This window comes from Crocodylus siamensis, chromosome 11 (assembly GCF_052110815.1).
Source record: "Crocodylus siamensis isolate JL-2025a chromosome 11, ASM5211081v1, whole genome shotgun sequence".
In the NCBI taxonomy this organism is placed as follows: Eukaryota; Metazoa; Chordata; order Crocodylia; family Crocodylidae; genus Crocodylus; species Crocodylus siamensis.
Window position 1 is genome coordinate 45,357,101 of NC_143405.1, and position 22,571 is coordinate 45,379,671.

The 22,571-nt window shown below is 43.4% G+C and overlaps 1 long non-coding RNA gene across 1 annotated transcript in view; it reads right to left on the reverse strand.

Moving 5' to 3' along the window:
* Positions 1-1,901: 1,901 nt before the first annotated feature.
* The window catches only part of LOC149855791 (uncharacterized), a 182,344-nt gene continuing 161,674 nt past the window's right edge, over positions 1,902-22,571 (reverse strand). The window contains exon 6 of the long non-coding RNA XR_016438418.1: positions 1,902-4,304. This is a non-coding gene — a long non-coding RNA (uncharacterized LOC149855791). The remainder of the gene's footprint in view (positions 4,305-22,571) is intronic.

Genomic DNA, 22,571 nt, shown 5'->3' on the forward strand with positions numbered 1-22,571 from the left:
AGTTTTTTGGGAAAATATTTGAACAAATTTCAAAATATCTACAACATTTTGTAAGGTGTTTCAGCCAAGATGATTTTGCATTAACATAACACATTTCATCCATGTATCTCAGAGCTTTAGGAAGGAAGCTCTATGTCCACTGGGTTTATTAATTCCTTCTGTGTTGGCTTCTTTTTCTTTAGTATTTAATTTTTCAAACTGATGCCACCAGCTTTCTAAAGGACAGAACAGTATACCATAACACTATCTCAATATCTGCACCTATGTGATAAGAGGCTCAAGATTACATTTTTCTCCCCGCCTCCTTTTTTCTCCTCCCTTCCCCTCCTTTTCTGCTGTCTTCCTAATTTCCAGCTATTTCTCTTTTCACAGATGGCCTCTTTTTCTACCTTGAATCACTATTACAGTAGAGTCTCTGACTCACCTTTGGCTCCCCCCTCCCCCCCACTTTACCTTTTGTTTTCCTAATTTCTACCTATTTACATTCTCATTGGCATCCTGCCACACTTTCAGCTTCTCTCATTCCTTGGAGTCTCAATACAGCAGAGACTCCCTGTGCCTGAAGAAGGGTGACTGTGCCTGCAAGCTTGCTTAGAGCTTTTTTCAGCTGCTCAGTCTAATAAAAGATATAACATCTGTCCAAAGAACCTTACCTGCAAGATGCTCAAAAGACATTTTAACATTGCATGATACAAATTCTTGAAGAAGTCAGGGTAGATTTTCACCTTACAGACCAGGGGTGTCAAAGATATGGCCCATGGGCCACATCCAGTTTGTGGACCCCTACCATCTAGCCCCCAGTGTTAGCCTTGGGTCTCAGGATGATCCACACATGGCAGATGCCAGACCAACCCTGCACACAGGGACCAGGACTTGTGCTACATGCAGTGCCCACAATAGGCCTCATGCTGCGTGTAACATCTACTCCAACACATGCCACATGTGGCCCCCATTATGAGACCTGCACCCACATAGGGCCACTTCAGGCCACCCCTGTAGCCACCATGGTATGATGGATCTAGCATCCATGGTACACACTCCAGCTGGTCTGGGACTGTGCTGCACATGACACCTGCTCCAGCTGGTCTGAGATGCAGGCCATACATGGCCACTGCTCCAGCCGGTTTGAGGTGGGCACTGTGTGCAGCTCATGTCCTAGGCCAGCCAGGCATTGAGTACAACTCTCATCCCAGACTGGCCAGAGCAGGCACTGGATCTGGCATGAGGGGGAGTAGGGGGGTCCAATTCAGCCCACAGGGCTGAATTCACAGGTAGGATGTGGGCCCAGTTCAGCTCACAGGGCTGGCCCCATGCCATTCATCCTACCCATGGACCAGTCCCACACCATTCGCTCAGCATGCAGGGTCAGATGAGCTTGGTACCCCGTCATAGACCAACTAAATGAGAGAGATAGCACAAGCTTTCATGAACGTGTGTGCGCGCACATGTGTATGTATAAATAATTTTGTCAGTTAGTCTATAAGGTACAGCTCTACCTCTGCTTTTCCTTGATTTAAGATTAACACTACTAACCATATCTTTGCTCATAAATGCATCTTACCAAATATCCTAACATAAGACATTATTTAATGTGCCACAGCCACTGAAACACAAAAGGATCAGGATGATTAGAAATACTTTAGTTAGTTACAAATAAATTAGCTTAAAATTTTCTAAAGAAAAATGCAAGGAATAAAACTAGAAAAATATATTAATTGACTGAACTGATCCTTTTTTTGTGTCAGACTGGAAAACTTATCTCCAATGTTTCCATAAACGTATCTTCTCATTCATCTTTATACTAAAACAATTGACAGAAATTCAGTTTTCAGTTTAAACACTAATGCCATAAATGTAATAGAAATGTATAAACAAATCAGGAGGAAGAATTTTATTTTTTTAAGACTTTCATTACAACCAGTTGCTATGTGGGTTTTTTAGACTCTCATTACAATCAGTTGCTACAATGTGTTTATTTTAAACTTCTTTAATTATGCAACATTAAAGCAAAATATATTACATTTAAATGTTAAAAAACCACGTGCTTTTTTTTCCACGTTAGCTTGTCTATATTGTGATTTCACATACAGTAATAGAAAGAACCATACAGATAAACTGTCTCCACAATCGGCAAGAAAGCTATATTTGGGGGGAGGGGTGGTGTTAGTTCAGTGGAAACTTTATCGATGATCTTGAATTGGAAAATGTTTGCATGGCTAAGATTCTATAATGTGCTTGATGTGGCTGTTAACAAAGAGTTCAGAGGATCAGTGATAAAGAAAATTAAATGAACACTGGAACAAAAGTTTCTATGAGTGTTTTAGAGATATTTACAAATATTTACAAAGTTCTTTACAAATGAACTTTCCTACCTAGGAGAACCTTACCAGCTTTTATTTCTTCTGTGCAATACAAAGTTTCATTTCTACCCAGGAGAAATTTTAAAATCTTTGAATTCCCCTTTGCCTGACAAAGGGCATTTTGGTCTGAAAGCTTGCAACTAAAAACAAAACAAAACACGTTTTGCAACTATCTAGTTGGTCTAATAAAAGATATTGCCTTTATCCCAACAGTTTTGTCTGCCTATGAGTGTTTTATGCGTTTTTAATCTGTGGTCTCTAGCTGGATTATTAGCTTGGCTGCTTATTACCATAATTTTATTTTTTTTAATGTGTTCCCCCCTCCACCACCAGTCTAATTCCTAAATAGAGTATATATTTTAAACAGTCATTGCATGTATTTGTTAACCATAACATTGGGACCCATGGTTATATCAGGTCAATGTACAGTAAAACCATAATGAAAGACTCTATGTGTAAAGGAAGAGCAATAGATCAACGTACATCATTGTTTAGTTACCCCATCACTGGATATTGGAGTAAAAAGACATGAATAAAACTGCAGTCATTGCAAAAAAGTAAGTATTCTCACAAATCCACTATGGGCCTGATACAACTTTCATTCAGATTAATGAATTTTTCAGTGATTTTGGTGGGCACTGGATTGTGCCTTAAATTTTACAAATTTACAACATATATTTAGAGGAGAATGGCCCATCCCTTGATGTACTCATTGCTGGCAATCCCTTATGGTTGAGGATGATCACTCCTACAGGTCAAGTAAAGGGTTGTAGATAAGTATGTTGATGGCTAAGAAGGCTGATCCTAGACTCTCAGACTCTCTGGCAGATGCCATAGCTGGTGGTTAAAGGGAGGGTCAGACCACGGATTTCTCGGTTTCGTTTCCTTTCCTTCCATTTCTGTTGTTTTTCTGCCTACAGCTCAAGATAATTTTCCTCAAAGTAAGACATACCTTCTCTCACACGGCATCACCATGTAGCTCTGTCCCAGGCTAGTTTTTCCTAATGTGTAAATGTATATCAGGGATGTACACACAATGCCCTGTCCACCACAGCTGATATTGAATAATCTTTACTTCCATGCTGGTGGTATTAGCATCAGTAAGGACACTGGCATTTATGTGACAATCCTACCACTTTATCCCAAGGATCTTTTGGAGGCAGCGCTGGTGAGGGCATTCCAGGCTTTTCAGGTGGTCCCTGTCGGTAACCCAAAATTTATAGCTGTAAAGAGTTGGAATTATGACAGCTTTATATAATAGGAACTTTGTTCGAGTCCTGACATCATGACTGTTGAACACATGATGATACAGTCTTCTGAAAGCAGAGCTGGCATATCAGATCCTATACTTGTTGATGTTGTCCTTCTTTGAGACATGGCTCCTGAGGTATCCAAAGTGTTCAACATTCTCCAGCTCCTGTCCTTGATGTACTGTCCCTCTTTTCATAAAATAATTCTAGATATGCATTTAATTACAGGAAACTAATGTGAGTTTGGGAAACAATTACTGCAATTGCACAAGCAAAGAATTTGTATAGTTATATTACTATTTACACAGAGAACTCAAAGTTTAAATTCTATTGGTTTGACTCCTTACAACAAATAGCATATATTAAACTTACCCAAATAATAATGTATGAGCTTTATTCTTCTTTTTCATGTTGCATTATAGTTTCTAATCAATCCAAACTTAATATCAGTACTTGTTAATACCATCAATGTATCATCAGTCAATGCATTCCAATAATTTTTTCTTGCTTCAGTTTTGCTATTAAAACGTAAATCATTTTCCCTCATCAAGACAATAGCCACATAACAATCCAGTGTAGTTTTTTTCTTCAGATGTCTAACTTCACAGCTGTCAGTAATAGACCGCTACTTTCTTCTCAAATATTTTCATTTTTCCATGTAAAAGCAAACACATGGTGGGTCTGGTTCTGCAAGCTGAAAATAATTTAAATTTAATTTTAAATTTCAGTTGCCTGTTTCCATTGCAGAGAACATTGCAAGGAAAACAGCAATAGACAAGAAAACAGCCATCCATTTACAGAAATACCATGCTGCTGTGTGATATGACTGCACAGTAAATCACTGGAAAAATTAAAATATTACACTGCTAAAAACATCACGTATATAAACATATAATGTGTTGAAAAAGACACATAATATATCAAATAATAAAAAAATAAATCTGCATTGCGCATAGAATGTTCTACAGTTCCAAAGTTCCATTGCCTTGATGAAAGGGGCTGTAGTCAAAGGGGCAACTTTATAATCTAGCATTTATATTAGTTTTAAAGAATGTATCCATGAGAGGTAAAACCCCATATTGCCACAGTTACACTGCTATAAATTACCCTAGTTAGCTAGTTTAACACTAGATCAGGTATGCCTACATGAACTGGAGTCACACTTAACTTAGAGTGTCACTTGTAGAAGCTCTGCAAATAACTGTTCATTTTCTTATTCACGGATTTTATAGCTTCTGGCTTGATATCCTTTTCTTGGTCACCTATTTTGCAACTCTGTGAATATGCTGATCTGATACAAGCTTTCTGTAGAACAGTGGTGTCAAACTCACCTCATATCCCAGGCCAGATCCACACATGGCAGCAGTGAGATATGTAACACCTGTGATTGGTGGAGCCAGCAGCAGTTGGGTTAGCAATGCTAAACTGGTAAACAGCATAAGGCCAAATAGCAGCAGGGATAGCATGACTGTTTCAATATCAACTTCCTTGCCTCCTTGCTGCTGAAAGCTATGTCCAGTGGGCCCCATATCCCTGGCTTCAATGGTAGGACCTGCCCCTAAATTCCCTGGCCCAGGGTTTGTGTGAAAAAAATCAGTCAAAAAGTACTTGCAAGCACATCTGCATCCAAATATTGCATGTCCATGTAATCTTACTGTGGTAGGGTCTGCCCTGTTTCTGCATTTATACAACACGTAGCACAATGGGGTTCCTCATCCCTGATTTGGGGGGCGGGGGAGTTTATACACGTGTTCCAGGAGTATCACCAGACCACACGTGCTCCTGGCTGTATCACCAGACCACAGGACTCAGCAGGAGCTGGCCCAGCCCCCGTGATTCTCGGCTGGTTCTGTGCAGTGTTGGCTGGGTTGGGCCAGATCCTGCTGAGTCCTGTGGTCTCAGCCATGCAGCTGGGACATACTGCCAGAGCAGTGAGTGGAGGATGAAGGGGGCAACGGGGAAGTGGCAGCAGTGGGCAGGAAGGTAGGGCAGCGGTGGCTGACGGGGTAGGGAAAAGTGCCAGCAAGCCGGACCACAGAGCCCGCATTGGTGCCCCAGGGCCAGGAACAGCAGGAAAGTAGAGCCTGGGCTTGGGGGCATGCTAGCAGGGGCTCTACCTGCTGTGGTGCGGGCTATGGGCAATGACGGAGGGAGAGAGAGAGAGAGAGAGTGTGTGCACGTGTTGATAGGGTAAGTCCCACACCCCACCATACACATGTACCCACACACACCCCACACTCCCATACTTGCATACCCCACACCCACACCCCCTCACACACTCCAGCCACCTTCCCCCACCACAAATGCCACAACGCTCCCCAGCCACCCTTCCCCACACACTTTCCCCCACAAACCCCATACCTACCCACACACACCCACATGCTCTCACCCCACACATACACCCACAGCACCCCAACCCCATACACACCCACACACCTCACACCTATCCACCCATGACAAACACCCCAACACACAGCCATACCCTCCCTCACACCCCACATACCCACACAGCCCCGCAAAAACCTATATCCATCCACCCATACCTCCCCACAATATACAAGAGTAAGACTTCATTTTAAGCTATTATATGATCACCTCTACATACACTACACAAGCACATGTAAATCAAGGCAAAAATATTTTTTGAAATCAAAATAATTAATATTGTAGTAGATGTTTGATTTTTAGAACATAATTTGGTATTTTTTGGTTCCAAGATGGCAAACCCCCTTGCTGAAAGGAGCACTTCCAGGGGGCAAGAGGAGGGACTTCTGGTGGCAAAGGTCAGGGGTTAGGGGGTGGGACTTCCAGTCCCAAGATGGTGACCAGGGGTGGGGCACCCGTCAAGGGGCAGAGCTACACGTGGCCCTCTACGGCTCGCCAAAACTCAGTATAAGCAGCCCTCCAGCCAGAATAATTGCCTGCCCATGTCTTATACAGCTCAACTCTTACTCCAGTCTTGCAAGTGACTTGTGTTTGGGGCACTGTTTCAACTAACCATTCTATAAAGGAGGATGACTGCTTTTCATGTTTACTCTAAATGAGTTGCTGTCAGTGAGGTTTTATCCAAACCTAGCATAATGCTATGGAATTTTGTCAGTGCCATTGCTCTTGGGTACTATGGAAATGGAAGTGTTAACAAAGCACACAGATTTTTAAAAAATCTTTTTCATGAACCTTTCTGACTTGGGGCAAACATTTAATCAGGTCTCCTCTATTTTGTTGTCTTGAATGCAGAGACAGCAACAAAGGCTTATGTGAACTAGCTATCATTAAATCCAAGAATCAATATCATCATCTGGCTTCAGAGTTCTAAACTTCTTCACAGCTAATAAAGTAGGAATTTTTTACCATTGCATTTAAGTAGGATTTGAGTAATAAAGCAATTCTCAATCAGGGTGCCATAGCATCTGGGGTGCTTTAAGATCCTTCAAAGGTGCTGGGAGTGCCATGTAATGTTAGCAGTGTTAGGAATGCAAACACAATTCACAAAGTAAAGCCAGAGATTTCAAATAGTAATCCATAGTGTTAAAAACATTCTGCCCATGTGGTCTTTTTGAGTTTTTTGCAACAAAAAAATTACTCTATTATTTTTCTGTAGTCAAAAATGAATGAAAACTAAGAGCGTCTTGTGTCTAATGAGGGGTGCCTTGAGTCTAAAAAAGCTGGGAACCACTAGACTAATACTATTTAAGAAAAGAAGAAAAATACAGGTGATAACTTCAAAAGATTTGACAAGGTCCTCTGGATCCCTTCTTAGGATTCCATAAATATATGTTTCTGCTCCTGGAATACACCATTATCATGCCTATTTCCTGTTTACAAACTATGATGCTGTATTTCTCTCTCTGGAGAAACTGCTCTCATTAGAAAAAAATATTATTTTCTTTGAACCAACTCCCTTTTCCAGAAAAAGTATTGTTTTATAATTCCCAAAAAGATTCCAGTAAATGTTCAAACTGTTTGCCAAGGCATGGACAGAGACACACAATAACAAGGCAATTTCAGAGCAGAAGGAAAAGGCATGCAGAATAATTCAAAGTAACCTTTTTTCACTCAGGCATTTCTATATCCTTTTCATTGCTCTGATTGCATCCTCACAGACACATCTGAAATACATTTTGCATCCATGCTACCATTTTTTCATTTCCCTACTTTGTTGCAGTTCCCTAAGCAGTGCAGCATGAGCAACATACTGTCTTGGTTCTGGTCTTCAAGTAGAGACATCAGCTGTTTCAGCTAATTTTTCCTGTAATCTTTCAAACTTTTAGAAGATATATAAAATAAGAACCTGGCAAATCTACTTGTGAACAGCATAAACTTCAGAAAAATGTATTTAGGCATGTGATGATAATTTTCCAAATAAAAGCAATACAAGGTAATCTTCAGAATAAAGACGTGCAAGAAGCTGAGCAATATGGTCCAACACAACACTTCAGTGGGGTATAACAGGTTTACAGTTAAGCGTAAGTTTAAACATGCTTTGTATCTTGCAGGATCCAGCTTCTACTGAGTCTGCAGACAGTTCCAGCAATCCTGCTATTATTTATCAATCTCCCATGCAACACCACATTGAAATGGCAAGTCTAGTCTAGTACTTGCCACAAAAGTACAGCAATGGCAGGTGTGTACATAGGACAAAACTTGTTAGAACCCACCCCAGCTTACCCAGTAAAGGCAGCCACACAAGATCATGATATGAGAGTAAAAATACAGGTATCCTGCAACTGTGTGTAGAGGACAGTGTAAAGGGGGGGTATGCGTGTGGGCTTCTTGCAGAGGTAGAGATCAGGGAATTACATGCTCCCTCAACCTTTCATAGAAATTATACCAATGTCATCGTCCCACAATATCTCCTTTCTCCAGATCTTGCCCCTCTGATGCAGTAACACATTTTCTGTTTGTGCCTACCTACATTCTGGGGTAGACCCTGAAAATTGTTGTTAAGCAGCCACTCCTACAGTACAATTATACTGCTCAAGCTGAATTTTCTCATGTTTCAACTCCCAGAGTCTCAAGGATCATTTCATTTTTCAGTCTGGGTAATTTAGGGTGAAATTACCCATTACACTTAAGTAACAGTAAGGGGACTTAAAATGCAAGTGTCTGCACATTAAAGCTCATTAACTCATGCTAAGTTCCCCCTGATTGTCTCAAAGTTACGCTGCTTCAGGGCCATGCTACTTAGCTTGTATTAGGGTAACTTCAATCTGTTCCACTGAGATAAAATGAACAACTGCAGTCCTCCAGTATCCCAGGATGTCCCACTCTGAGGCCTCCCCCCACCTACAGCAGAGATAGACCCCAGGGCCACATCCAGATAAGCACAGCCGTGTGGTGTTGGAGATGGGTCTCAGTGTGGGGGGGGGGAGCGTTGAATAAAAAACAGGGGTCAAAAAAACCTGCACAGAAAAAAGCAGGGTGGAGCCTGGCCAGCCAGAGCCATGCTCCAGCTGCTGGCCAGACTCCAAGATGCAGGAACAACACGGTTGCAGCCCGCAGGACCCCAAGTAAGGCTGCTGGGTGCAGCAACTGTGCTGGGCCCAGCCCCCACTACCACACCCAAGGTAACCTGCCATGTGCCAGAGAGTGCATAGCACAGGCATTCCCCAGGGATAACTAGTAGTGGCACAAGGTGTCCCACTGCTAGTTGTCCCCAGGGAACCAAATGTCTGCTTTCATCTGGACACGGTCCACGAGTCCTGGCTCCAAGCCACGCCCCTGCTTTCCAGCCCTCTAATGATAAGTCAGAGCAATGACAACAAGAAACAATAATAATTGTTAACATACGACTGTTCACAGCACGTTCTAACTTTAACAATGCTTAACATACCACAGATTAGTATGGTCTAAATGTAATGTATAACTTTACTCTGAGTCAGGATAAGAGAAGATTGAAGGAGAATTTGATAATTTTCTTCAAATGCTTGAAGAGCAGTTATAAAGAGAACAGACGACTATCTTCTGTGGTCACAGGGGAACAGGGCAAAGAGCAATGTTCTTAAATTACAGCAAGGGAAATTTAGGTTGAATATTAGGAAGAACTTTCTCACCATGAGGGTGTTTAAGCACTGGAACAAAGTACCTAGAGAACTATGGAATATCCATCTCCGGAAGTTTAAGAGCAGGTTATTATGGCTGTTATAATTTAGTCAGGGATGATCCTACCTTGAGAAGGGGGTTGGACTAGATCAGGCTTGTCCAACATACGGCCCGCCAAGCCATTTTCTGACACCCACGGTGCTGTGACGGAAAATTAAAGTAAACACTGTTTACTTTTGTTCCCATCCCTTGTCCTTCCCCCAACCCCTCAGCAGATTCCTAATGGCTGCTGAAGGACTGGGGAAGGGAGAAGGTTCCCACATACACCACGTCAGCTTGAAGTGGCCAATGTGGTGCGTGTGGGAAGAGGAGTAACCATGTGCCTCTCAGGACAGGATGAGTCCAGCCGGAGCAGCAGGGACTCAGCTGCACTTTCCCCCTACCTGTGCTGGTCAGTCCTGAGCGGCACACGGCTTTGCTGACACCTCTGCTGGCAGGTGCTGGCCTGGGTGAGTCTGTCCCATCCGGAGCAGCACGCAGCTGAAGCCAGCTTCCCATGTATTGCTGGGGACAGGAGGAGCCCAGCCGGGTTGGCACCAGCCAGCAGAGGCATCAGCGGAGCCGTGTGCCACTCAGGACTGACCAGCGCAGGTAGGGGGAAAGTGCAACTGAGCCCCTGCAGCTCCAGCCGGGGTCCTCCCGTCCCCAGCAGCACGTGGGAACTTGGCTTCAGCCTCATGCTGCTCTGGATGGGACAGACCCGCCTGGGATGGCACCAGCCAGCAGACGCGGCAGCGGAGCCGCGTGCTACTCAGGACTGACCAGTGCAGGTAGGGGAAAGTGCAGCTGAGCCCCTGCTGCTCCGGCTGGGCTCACCCTGAGGTTCATTTAATGTTTGTAAAATGCTTGGAGAGCCCCACATAGATGCACTACATAGAAATGCAACATATATTTTGACTTATTTAGTTAGCACCTTGGGCTGAGATTTTCAAAGCTGAGTCAAAAGGCCAATTTCCATTAAAATGAATGGGATTTAGAGGGCTCCAAATCTTTTGACAATTTTGTAACATGCCTATCTACCCCTTTTTTCAAATCTCAGCCATAGTTTGGAAGCTCAGCCAAAGAACATATGAGCTTCTGAACATAAGAGCATAAAAAGTGCCATGCTTGGTCAGCCCCATGGTCCATCTAGCTCAGTATCCTGTCCCGAACAGTGGCAGAGGTGGATGCTATAGATGGAGAGTTTTGAACTGGTTAGACCCATTTCATTGTCACTTCCTGCAACTTTGTTAGTGTCAAAGGTCACGTGACATCACTTCCTGATGCGATACCACGTCCGGTAAGGTCTTTGAATATGGCTCACCGGCCCACTGGATGATAAAAAGTTCATGATCCAGCCCCACATTCCAAAAGGATGGACACCCCTGGACTAGATGAACTCCAGGGGTTCTTTCCAGTCCTATGATTCTTTTTTAAGCAAACCAGAATCGATGCAATTGCACTATACTGATATGAGCCAACAAGCATAAAACTGGGGATCCCAGCAAGTAGCATACAGCATACATTAGTATTTAGACCATAGGAACTTATGAAATGGTCCCTATGTTCACTCCTGCTGGAAGACCTCACAATCAGAAGGATCCCCTTACTCTTCTGCATCCTCATAACTAGGTTTCTTTCAGCAGGTGGCTCCTGATTTTGCTAGTATAAACAAGACTGGTGCCTTAACCAATTGTCTATATTTCCTACTCACAATGCCATATTTACTTGAGTTTACAATAGATTTTCAGATAAAGATCTGTCAAAAATACTGTTTCAGCTTCAGATTGGGTTTTTTGGTTTGTTTGTTTTTTTTACAGGTCCCAAAGAAAACAGGTATTCTATAGCATTTATATAAAGTAAATAAGATACATGTCAGTATTACTTTTCCTGTACCTTGTATGTATTACGGTTGTGCAAAACTTTGACTGCTGCTTCATTTTGGCAGTGTTTTGAGTGTTTCAATGCTCAAAATGCCAAATCCAAAACTAAATAGGAGACGTGTTGAAATGTTTGAAATGAAATGAAACAAGTCAAAATATTTCAAAGATGTTTCCACATTTCGAAGGTGTTTTGAAGCTGGGCTTGCAGGGAAAGAGAAAGTCAGGAGAGGGAGGGGGAACAGGGGGGAACAGACTGACATCTGTAGCTGGCTGGTGTCTGCCAACTGTCCCTGAGGTTCCTTCCAATCCCAGTGCTCTGGGGGAGGGACCTAAGAAGAGCACACACACCAACTGCAGGTGGTTCCGCAGCCTGACAAAGGGTTTTTCAACCCAAAAGCTTGCTAAGATATATTTCTCCAACTATTCAGTTGGTCTACTGGGGCTTTGTGCCCTCAGAAGGGGCTACCATTCCTGAAATTTTCATCAGAATCAGGAAAGAAATGACAAAGTTATAGGCATTTAGTCATTCCCCATTATAGCCTGTGGCCAAAACACTGGAACAGTGTCAAAACAGCATGGAAACGCAAAACAGTTTCAGCCTAAATGAAACAAAATAGCAATTCAAAATGCTGAAATGAATCGCTGTCCCATCAAAACTCCGAATTCAAAACTGAAATAAAACACATGCATTTCACGCAGCCCTAGTATGTATCCTACCGTGCAAAAAATTATACGCATTTATTGATGCATCTCACAAGTCACTAAAGTAAGCAGATTCAACCAACTTCTGTTTCAGTGTAAAATTATACAAAATTTGTGGACAAAATTTTAACAGCATCTTCTCCATAAACTCAGTCAGGAAGTAAGTTTACCTATTTATCGTTTGTGACATTCTGATCTACCAAGAAAGTAAGCAAAACTGCTATATTTCATAGATTTCATAGACATCAGGGCTGGAAGGGACCTTGGGAGATCATCGAGTCCAGCCCCCTGCCCAAAGGGCAGGAAGTCAGCTGGGGTCATAGGATCCCAGCAAGATAAACATCCAATTTACTCTTGAAGGTGTTCAATGTAGGTGCTTGAACCACCTCCGCTGGCAGACTGTTCCAGACCTTGGGGGCTCGGACAGTAAAGAAATTCTTCCTTATGTTCAGCCTGAAACGGTCTTGCAGGAGTTTGTGACCGTTCGACCTCGTCATCCCTTGGGGCGCTCTGGTGAACAAACGTTCCCCCAGATCCTGGTGCTCACCCTTGATAAACTTATAGGTGGCCATCAGATCACCCCTGAGCCTACGCTTTTCCAGGCTAAAGAGTCCCAAGTCTCTCAGCCTATCATCGTAAGATCTGTTTTCCTGACCTCTGATCATGCGCGTGGCTCTCCTCTGGACTCTCTCAAGCTTCTCCACATCCTTTTTGAATTGTGGAGCCCAAAACTGGACGCAGTACTCCAGCTGCGGCCTCACCAAGGCCGAGTACAAGGGGAGAATGACGTCCCGGGATTTGCTCGAGATGCATCTATGGATGCAAGCCAGCATTTTGGTCACTTTATTAGCCGCAGCATCGCATTGCAGGGTCATGTTCATCTTGTGGCCAATGATGACTCCCAAGTCTCTTTCTTCTGTAGTGCTATCCAACGTAGCACTGCCAAGCCTATAAGGATGCTGCAGGTTTTTCCTCCCAAGGTGGAGAACCTTGCATTTTTCAGTGTTAAACACCATGAGGTTCTCATCTGCCCATTTGCTGAGCTTGTCCAGGTCAGCCTGGATCACCCGCCTATCTTCTGGCGTGGATGCTTTGCCCCAAAGTTTGGTGTCATCGGCGAACTTGGCCAGTCCACTCCTGACTCCAATGTCCACATTGTTAATGAAGATGTTGAACAGTATGGGTCCAAGGACAGAGCCTTGAGGGACCCCACTGGTCACAGGGCACCATGATGAGTGACTGCCATCAATTACAACCCTCTGGGTCCGACTACGGAGCCAATTTCCCAGCCAGCGGATCGTGGTGGAGCCTAGGCCGCAACTGGCCAGTTTGGCCAAGAAGTGATCATGGAGTACCAGATCAAAAGCTTTTTTGAAGTCAAGATATATGACATCAATCTCTTCTCCCTTGTCCAGGTGATAGGTCACCTGGTCATAGAAGGAAATGAGATTGGTCAAACAAGACCTACCTGCAACAAACCCGTGCTGGCTATCCCTTAGAATGTTAGCCTGGGCCAGTCCCTCAAGGATGGCCTCCTTAATAAACTTTTCTAAGATCTTCCCCAGGATAGAAGTCAGGCTAATGGGCCTGTAGTTAGCCGGATCCACTCTCCTCCCTTTCTTGAAGATCAGCACCACATTGGCCTTCTTCCAGTCTTCGGGCACTACACCAGAGCGCCAGGAGTTTTCAAAGATCCGTGCCAGGGGCTGGGCTATGACGCTCGCCAGCTTCTTGAGTACCCTGGGGTGCAGATTGTCAGGGCCAGCTGGCTTGAAGGTATCCAGCTTCTCAAGATGTTCCTTCATGAGGTCAGCATTGATGGAGGGTAGGGGATCCCCATCACCCGGATCTTCCTGTCCCATAGCAGGCATGGGCGTCCCATGGGACTGATGAAAGACTGACGCAAAGTAACTATTTAATAGGTTAGCTTTCTCCTGGGCGTCAGTTGTCAGTTGCCCCATCTGGTTTAGCAGGGGTCCAACGTTGCCCTTGCTTTTCCTCCGGCTCCCCACATATCTGAAAAAGGACTTTTTGTTGTCCTTGATGCCTGAAGTTAGTTGGAGTTCAGTTGCAGCCTTGACTTTCCTGGTTTGCTCCCTGCAGGACCGGACCAGCGCAGAATAATTCTCCTTGGAGGTGAATCCCGTCCTCCATCCTTTGTAGGCTTTCCTTTTTAACTGCAGGAGGTCCGCTAGGTCCCTGGAGAGCCAGGGGGGCTGCTGTGCCTTCTTGCTGTCTTTCCGCCGTGTTGGAATAGATTTAGCTTGTGCATTGAGGATCTCTTCCTTGAGAAGCAACCACTCTTCTTGAACTCCCATCTCCCTGGGGTCATGGTCCCTAAGGGCCTGACCGACAAGCCTCTTGAGCTTGTCAAAGTCAGCTTTTCTGAAGTCAAGGACTTCTGTGTTGCTGACTGACTTGCCAGCTTTACGGCGGATGGTGAAGGTGATCAGCTCGTGGTCGCTGTCACCCAGCTTCCCATCGATCACTAGGTCGCCGATTAGGTCGTCCCCTGTAGCCAGTACCAGGTCAAGCAGCGCTTTGCCTCTCATTGGCCCATAGACTTCTTGAGTCAGGTAGAGGTCATCCACACACGAGAGAAAGCTTTGCGACTGCTCGGATTTTGCTGAGTGATCTTCCCATGAGATGTCTGGGTAATTGAAGTCACCCATGACAACCAAGGTTCTGGAGCAAGCGGCCTCAGTCAGTTTCTGGGCGAACTCCTGGTCAAGCTCAGGACTTTGAGTGGGAGGTCTGTAGTAGACTCCCACTGTTGTGTCCCCTGTGCCGTATTCCCCACGAATTTTTACCCAGAGGGTCTCTAGCTGTCCATGCCAGTCGCCAACATCAGCTTGCAGGGACATGTAGCTTTCCTTCACATAGATTGCTACATCCCCGCCCCTTTTGTCAACACGATCCCTCCTGTACAGGATATAGCCCTCTATACCCGTGGTCCAGTCATGGGTGGAGTCCCACCAGGTCTCCGTTATCCCAATGACATCATAATTCTTTGCACTGAGCAGGAGGACAAGCTCCTCCTGCTTGTTGCCCAGGCTCCTGGCATTAGTGTACAGGCAGGCAAGTGTCCCCTTGGGGGCTCTTGCCTTGCCCACAGATTGTGCCAGGGCTGGGGCAGGGGTGGGCTTCCTTAAGTGCCTTGGTCTGCTGGCTTTGCAAGGGTTGCTCAGCGGGCCAGCAGTGGCAGTAGTCCCCCCATCCCACAGCGGGCTTAGTTTAAAGCCCAGTGGAGCAGGTCAGCTTTCTGCTTAATCTTGTGCTATTTATTATGCTAGTTTAAGTACTTTCTCATATTATTTTCTTTAATGCTCTCATCACAATTAAGAATAGAAGTTGGTGACTGTATTCAGCAGAATTGCTTACTGGGCACAAAGCAATAGTTTCAGTACTAATTCTACCACCATGCTACTCAATGAATTTTGCCACTACAGAAAGCCTTTTATTAGACATACATTTATAGTCTGAGTATCATGAAACCTATCTTACTTTTTTCTTTTATATATATGTATATACACATATATATAATCATTAATTATATGCACATACATTAATGATCCTCTGCATATCAACTATAGTATTAATTTTCTTAAAGTTTTATTATTTTGCTGAAGATATAATTACACTCCAGCATATTTGCCTAAATTCCCTTTTCTCCAGTGAGCAGCCCTTCATTGCCAGATATTACTAGTTATGAATGGCTCTGAGTGATGGAAACTTTCTTTGATAGGATTAAGCATTCGTAGTTTTGAATGTCAGATTTTAATAAACAAATCCTCCAAGGATGGTATTTCCTGAAGCGTCTATGTTTCTCTTCTAGTCATAACAGAATTGATTTGCATTTAAATAAAGGTTGGAAAAGCTACAAAGGTACAAGAAGATAAAAAATCTTTGCAATACAAACATCACATATGGGTCTATCATTCCAAGTATTACAATGGTATTCTGACAGTAAATGCAAAAGTGAAGTAGTGGTGCTGTGTTTACCAAAAGATTCCACAAATTACCACAAAGTAGTCATAAATCCAACTTTGTATCAAAGCATTATACTAAAAACATTATTGCAGGCAGACAGTTCCATTATATGTACATTCTTATTAGTTTCTGAAATGCAGTTTAAATTTTCAAAACTGACTAGCAATTTGTGTGTGTTACTAACTCCTGCTTGTTTAATTTTAGCAATTGCTTAAAAGTATTTAGAAGAGATACACATCTCATTTACTGAAGTACCAGGAATTCAGACTTTCCTATTCTGACAATTCTATGAACATTTTATGAACAGTGATGGCAAAAAAAAATTGCAGCTGACCTCACTGCGAAATTTGCAATGATGACATCTGATGGCAAAATGTAGTTACCACACATCCATAACCCATATTTAAAATGTGTTGTAAAGCCTATTGTCCATCCACTAGCCAACTCACCTTTCCTATAAGTAGACTTTTTACAAAAAAAAATATCTACCTAAGGCTCCCTTTGAAGTAAAAGATAACATGATTTTATCTGACCCAAAGAAACATCATCTTATAAGAACCTTATCAGATTCAACGATAATTCTTAATACAATCAACATAGGTTAAAGAAACTTCTTTTAGAACCTTAACAACAGGAGAGACTAATGATGGGGGGTCTTGCAATCGTAGTGAACTGATCGTGGTAAACTTGGTAAACACATTTAGATACATGGAACTGTGTGTTTCTGATCCCCAGACTGGGGTATAGAAGTAGCCTTCTTGTAGTGTGGCTCAATCCAGTTCCTCAGGACTTCTGCTGGTCACCAGCTGGAATGATGAAGGAATTTTTTCTCCCTCATTAATGCTACCAGCTTCTTGATGGTTTTTTCCCCCTTCTTCTGAAGTCCTGATGCTGTACACAGCTAAGACTCAGGGCTTTTGATAGTTGTGTGCTCAGGCTCCTTGCTAGCGCTTAAAAAATCCAGATCTTCATAGCTAGTGGGCCTTATTTTTCTGTTCAAGTCCTACCAACTGCCAAATTGGGGGCCAAGAAGAAAAATTTCCCCAGTTCACACTGGCATAGACAGGGGAGGGAGGGGGTGGTTCTGCCCTCCTCTGTAGGACGGGCCTGGACCTTTTCCCAGGATCTTCTGTGAATTATATCAACCAGCTAGTTCATTGTCATTGCAGCAGTAGGACATTGGCAGTGCCCATGTCTTCCTTTGCTTTTATCTATTTATTGGTCAAGTTACATTCTCCTTGACATTTAATCTGAATGAGAACAACAAGAGAGAGAACATGTTCACTCTCAAGTTCTCTTCTTTATTACATGTAATTTGTGTTGGTCTGTTCACTCTATATCATCTACATGAAGACAAGTACCAGACAGAAATGCTAGTCTTGCAATCCACACCCAGATATTGTTTTAGGTTGGATTCAATCAAAATGAAACAGGTATGTTTAACACCACATCTAAGCGGGAGGTAAGAGAGTTTTTTCTGAACACAGGAAAGAAAAAAAAAAAAAAAAAAAAATCAACCAGATCCCTGCTCACAGCTCCAAGCTGTTTCTACTAGAACTTCTGATCCACCCGTAAGGATGGATCAGTTCAGTACATTTTTCCACAGGACTTTGAAGATTCTTAAGAATAAACGTATTTGCATCAGATACCAAATACGACTGCCAATTTAACTGAACTAAAGGTAAAACAAAGCAAAACTCCAAACTTAGCTACTTGCTCAGACCAAAAGGGGTAACAGTATTACAATACCATTAATATATTAAAGGGGAAAAATACTGAAACTGCAAAAGTGAAAGTGAAGAGAGAAGAGGCATAGCCAGCATTTTATAAATTCCTTCAATAAAGTGCTCCTGGGGCTTACTTATTTAGGTATGAAGAGGGAATAATTTAACATAGCCTTTAGAGAAATGATGTTGCTGCAAACAATGCCAGAGGCAGACCATGTCTGCCCTAAAACAATCATGTGATGGATTAATAATGGATTAAGTATAGTCACTTTATAATAAGAATCTGAATCCAGATTGAACACTGACCTCCTGTGATACAGGAATATTAAAAAGTCATGAATAATTCAAAGATATTGTATATATCCTACAGGCCAAGCTGAACAATACCTCTACCATTACCACAAAATAGAACTGAATGTAATAAGACAAAAAAAAGCAGAAACAATATACATTTTAATTATCTCAACTCTTGATAAGCAGAGATAAAAGTAATCCCCCTCTAAGCTTTTCAAGTCTAGATTGCTATACCTTAGCAATCAAATAATATCACTGAGTTTATTACTAAGTTTAATTAGGTTAAAGAAATTTTCAGTTATATTGACCCTCAAAAAATAAGTTCTCATTCAACAATAGAAGCAAATCCAAGTTAATGAACTCTGATCTCATGTCTGGAAATAATGACTAAACCTGGATATCCTTCTGTTCTCATTGTCTAACAGGATACATCATCAAGTTGCAAATATAAATATCCCTTCTAAAGAAAAGATGACATTATTAAAATCTGGTCTTTATTTAGAGTGCTATATCTATATAGTACAATGCTGTGATACCTGCAGAGACACTGAAGTTAGCTCTGAACACACTAGCTTGGGTACTGGATTCAATCTAGTTGTTTTAGTGTGGTTCATCACTTGGGCCAATATGTTGTTTCTCAGCTGGACTTGTAAGTCTACGTGGAGCACTGTACCAAATAACCAAAACCTCTATACGGTTGCAGGTCCCCCAGCCACACACCTCCAGGCCGCATGCTGTGAGCAGTGCCAAGTGAACCTGTGCTGCCACCCCACCTGCACAGGCTGCCAGCGTGCCCCACAGCTTGTGATGAAAAGAGCTAGGTGGGTTGTCTTCTAGACTGCGGTTCTTGTAGGGAACATTTTGGGCCACTCATTGTGAGCATGCTTTTCTGTAAACAGTTCTTGCAAAGGACATTTAAATGCCCTTTCCCCCCAGGGGAAGGTGGCAGCCTAGGCCTGGCAGCCAGCTACAGAGACTGCTCCCCAATTGGTTTCCAGTGACATATTTAATTTTATTGGGTCATGGTTAGTCCCTAAACTTTTGTAACAGTTTTGTTGCCAGCGTGTCTGACCCTGCCTGAGAAAAAGGAGGAAGGCTCAGCGAGCTGGGGGAAGAAAAGGATAGTACCTGGGAGGATGTTGGAGCGCCACGTCCCCTCTTTGAAGAAGAACCCCCACCCTTTCTAGGAGCTGACCGAAAAGGAGCTCTCTGAAGCAGGGGTGCTACAGATCACAGGGGAAGCCAAGGTTTCAAAGCCAAAGGCTTACCTCTTAGGAAGTCATGCCAAGGCTAGCTTCACAGGATCTTTCAGGAGAAGGAGACTAAAAGTCTTCTTCTTCTGGAGTCCCAAGGCAAAGCCGGAAGGGGTGTGATACATGACACAGCCTCACTCCATAGATATGTTACACCATGAGGGCCCCCTGTGCATCCTGACGCGATGCAAGATATGACCCCCTTCACCCTGCTTCTGCTGCCCTGCCTTGGGGGACTCCTGCACTGTACCGGCACAACCACCACATGGGAGGCCTGGGTCTCCCAAACCTCAGGCCCAGGGCCATACTGCTCTGGCCTACCCCCAAGGGTGAGGGCAGGCAGCAGAAGCTGGAAGAGGGGAGAAGAGCCCAGGGCCCCTATTGACAGCTGCAAGACAGCATAGTGGAGAGCAATTCCCAGACCAGGAGCCTAGGGCCCACAGTTTAAGCCCTTAGGGGCCATATGCAGCCCACAGGCCACCAGTTGGACAGCCCTGCTCTAAATGGAATCAAACATCTGAAGTTATAGCCTCAGTTGCAGGAAATCTTTTAATGCACAGTAAGTTGAAAATCCTAGAAAATCTCATCCATAATATGCATATTACTTCTAAATAATAGATTTTTTATCACACTTTTTATTATACTTTGAAGTAATTTGTAGAGAAGGTTGGTATCATCAGGTGCAGACAGAAGTGACAATTTTTGTCTGATCTGACCCCAGAAAGTGGCCTACAAACAGAAGTGCATGACAGCAGACTGCTTTAAAAGGGCCTGATCCTGTGAAAACCTGAACTCTCATTGCAAAAGGGTTCAGATGAACATGCTCCAAAACCCAGCATGTTCTGTAACTCATCTGCAGAGCTTCCAGCCTGTTGCTGTTTTCAGAATGAAAGGAGGGAAAGAAAACAGAGGAAACAGAGGGGGTTCAGTCTGGGTTTTTTTCAGCTAGTGCTGGACAGTGGGCAGGTAGATTGGAGCCTGCCCTCTTCCCTGAGGTGGGACCTCCAATCCATCTACCCTACCCTCCAACACCAGCTGGGGACCCCAAGAATGAGTTCCCTCACTATCTGAGCTGGGGGTAGGGAGCGGTGTTGCTACAGAGACTAGGCTACAGGTTTGCAGCAAGTCGCTGGAATCCCTAGCTCATGGACGCAACAGCGAACTTCTGTTGGGTCCATGGAATCATTGCAATTCATAGTGCTTCCTGTAAAGGGGGTGCTTTCCACCCCCTCTCCCCTGGCAAATATAAAAGTTGGTGCCTATGATCTTCTTCATCAGAAAGCTCCTCCTAATCTCCAACCTAAATTTCCTGTGCTGCAGCTTAAGGCCATTGTTCCTAGTCCTGTCCCTGACAGTCAAAAAGCTCATCTCCATCCTCTCTGTAATTACCCTTCAGGTATTTGAAGGCTTATGACATCTGCTCCCCCCAGTCTTCTTTTCTCCAGACTAAATAATCTGACTTCTTTCAGCCTTTCCTCGTAAATCATATTACCCAGGCCTCTAATCATTTTTGTTTCTCTACATTGGATTTTTTTCCAGCTGCTCACATCCTTGTTGTAGTGTGGTGTGTCCAAAACTGGACATAGTACTTCAGGCAAGGCCTCCCCCACTGCCATTTTTAAGCATGAGATTCTGGAGTCTGCTGGAGCAGAGTAATTATCACTTGATTAATCAAGTCTGCTCCAATGCACTGTAATTAATGCATTGAAGCAGCCTCACTGCTCATGTATAGGTGCCCAATCATCTTTAGATTTCAGTGTGGAACACTTAACCTGATTATCTCAGGTAAAGCTAGTGAATGCAAAACTAATTGCTGTGGTTAAAGGAAAGCAATGAAAGGTAGTTAGAAGATTAGTGATGGTGGCAGATGATACAATGTGCCTTATGTTTAAGACACTTGACATTGGCTTCTGGGTGTCAGTAGTAATGTCATGCTGCCACCAGAGCAGCATGCTGATGAATGTACCTGTCTACTTACAACACACAATGTTATTTGAGCTAGCTCCTCATTTACAGGAAGAAAACCGACAATGGCATGTTCTTCTTTACTGGTAGCATGAGGATGCTGGATCTTCTTTAATTCTGATACATCCTCCCTTCCCATCCCTCCACCCCACCCCACCCCACCTCACCCCATGTTCTGGTGTCTTTGGCTCTGGAATATTAGTTGGAGGAATGAAGGATAATTTTAAGATGTTATTTGAAAATCTTCCAATTCAGTTAACGAAATCAGGGAGTGCATTAAGTCCAAACAAGTCCGACATGTATCTCAGTTAATCTGTACTTCTCTTACTTGTGTCCTATAAGAAGCAATAGAAAGAAAATTGAAACCATATTTAGCTATTTGGAATCCTTTCCTTTTTTGTGTCCTTGTGATAAGGTATTTAGCAGAATTCACAGATTTCATTGGAATTTGACTGGATGTGCTGTGTGTGCTTCTGCTATGGCTTGGAACTTGCAACCTCTGAACTGTTCGCTGTGTGGTAGCTCTCTTCCTGAGATGTGGGGGGCAGGGCCCTTGGGGCCCCATGTACTCAGTGCCTCTGATGAAGGTGATCAAGCACAGGCTACCTAGAAGAGTTGTGAAATTACTATCCTTGGAAGTTTTCAAGAGTAGTTAAGATGGGCACTTGGCTAGGATAGTTTAGTCAGGGATTCTCCTACCTTAAGGAGGGGGTCTGGACTAGATAACCTAATCACATCCTTTCCAACCCTACTTTCTTATGATTCTACAGACAAGTGTAGTCTATATTCCTAGAAATATTGCTGTTTTGGGAAAAAGTGCAGAAGGCTCACTTTTATCAGAACTCAGCATAACTTTTCTTGCAGGGCTGCAATCATACTTAGCTTTTAGACAACATGCATATTATCACTGTAGAATGACAGCTTCTCTTATAGAGCATTTCCTTATCAAATGATAGTTTAGTCAGGGACGATCCTGCCTTGAGCAGGGGGCTGAAGTAGATGACCTTGTGCCCATCCCTACTTTCCTGTGATCCTAGGTGACCCACAAAAATGACTGGACCTAGAG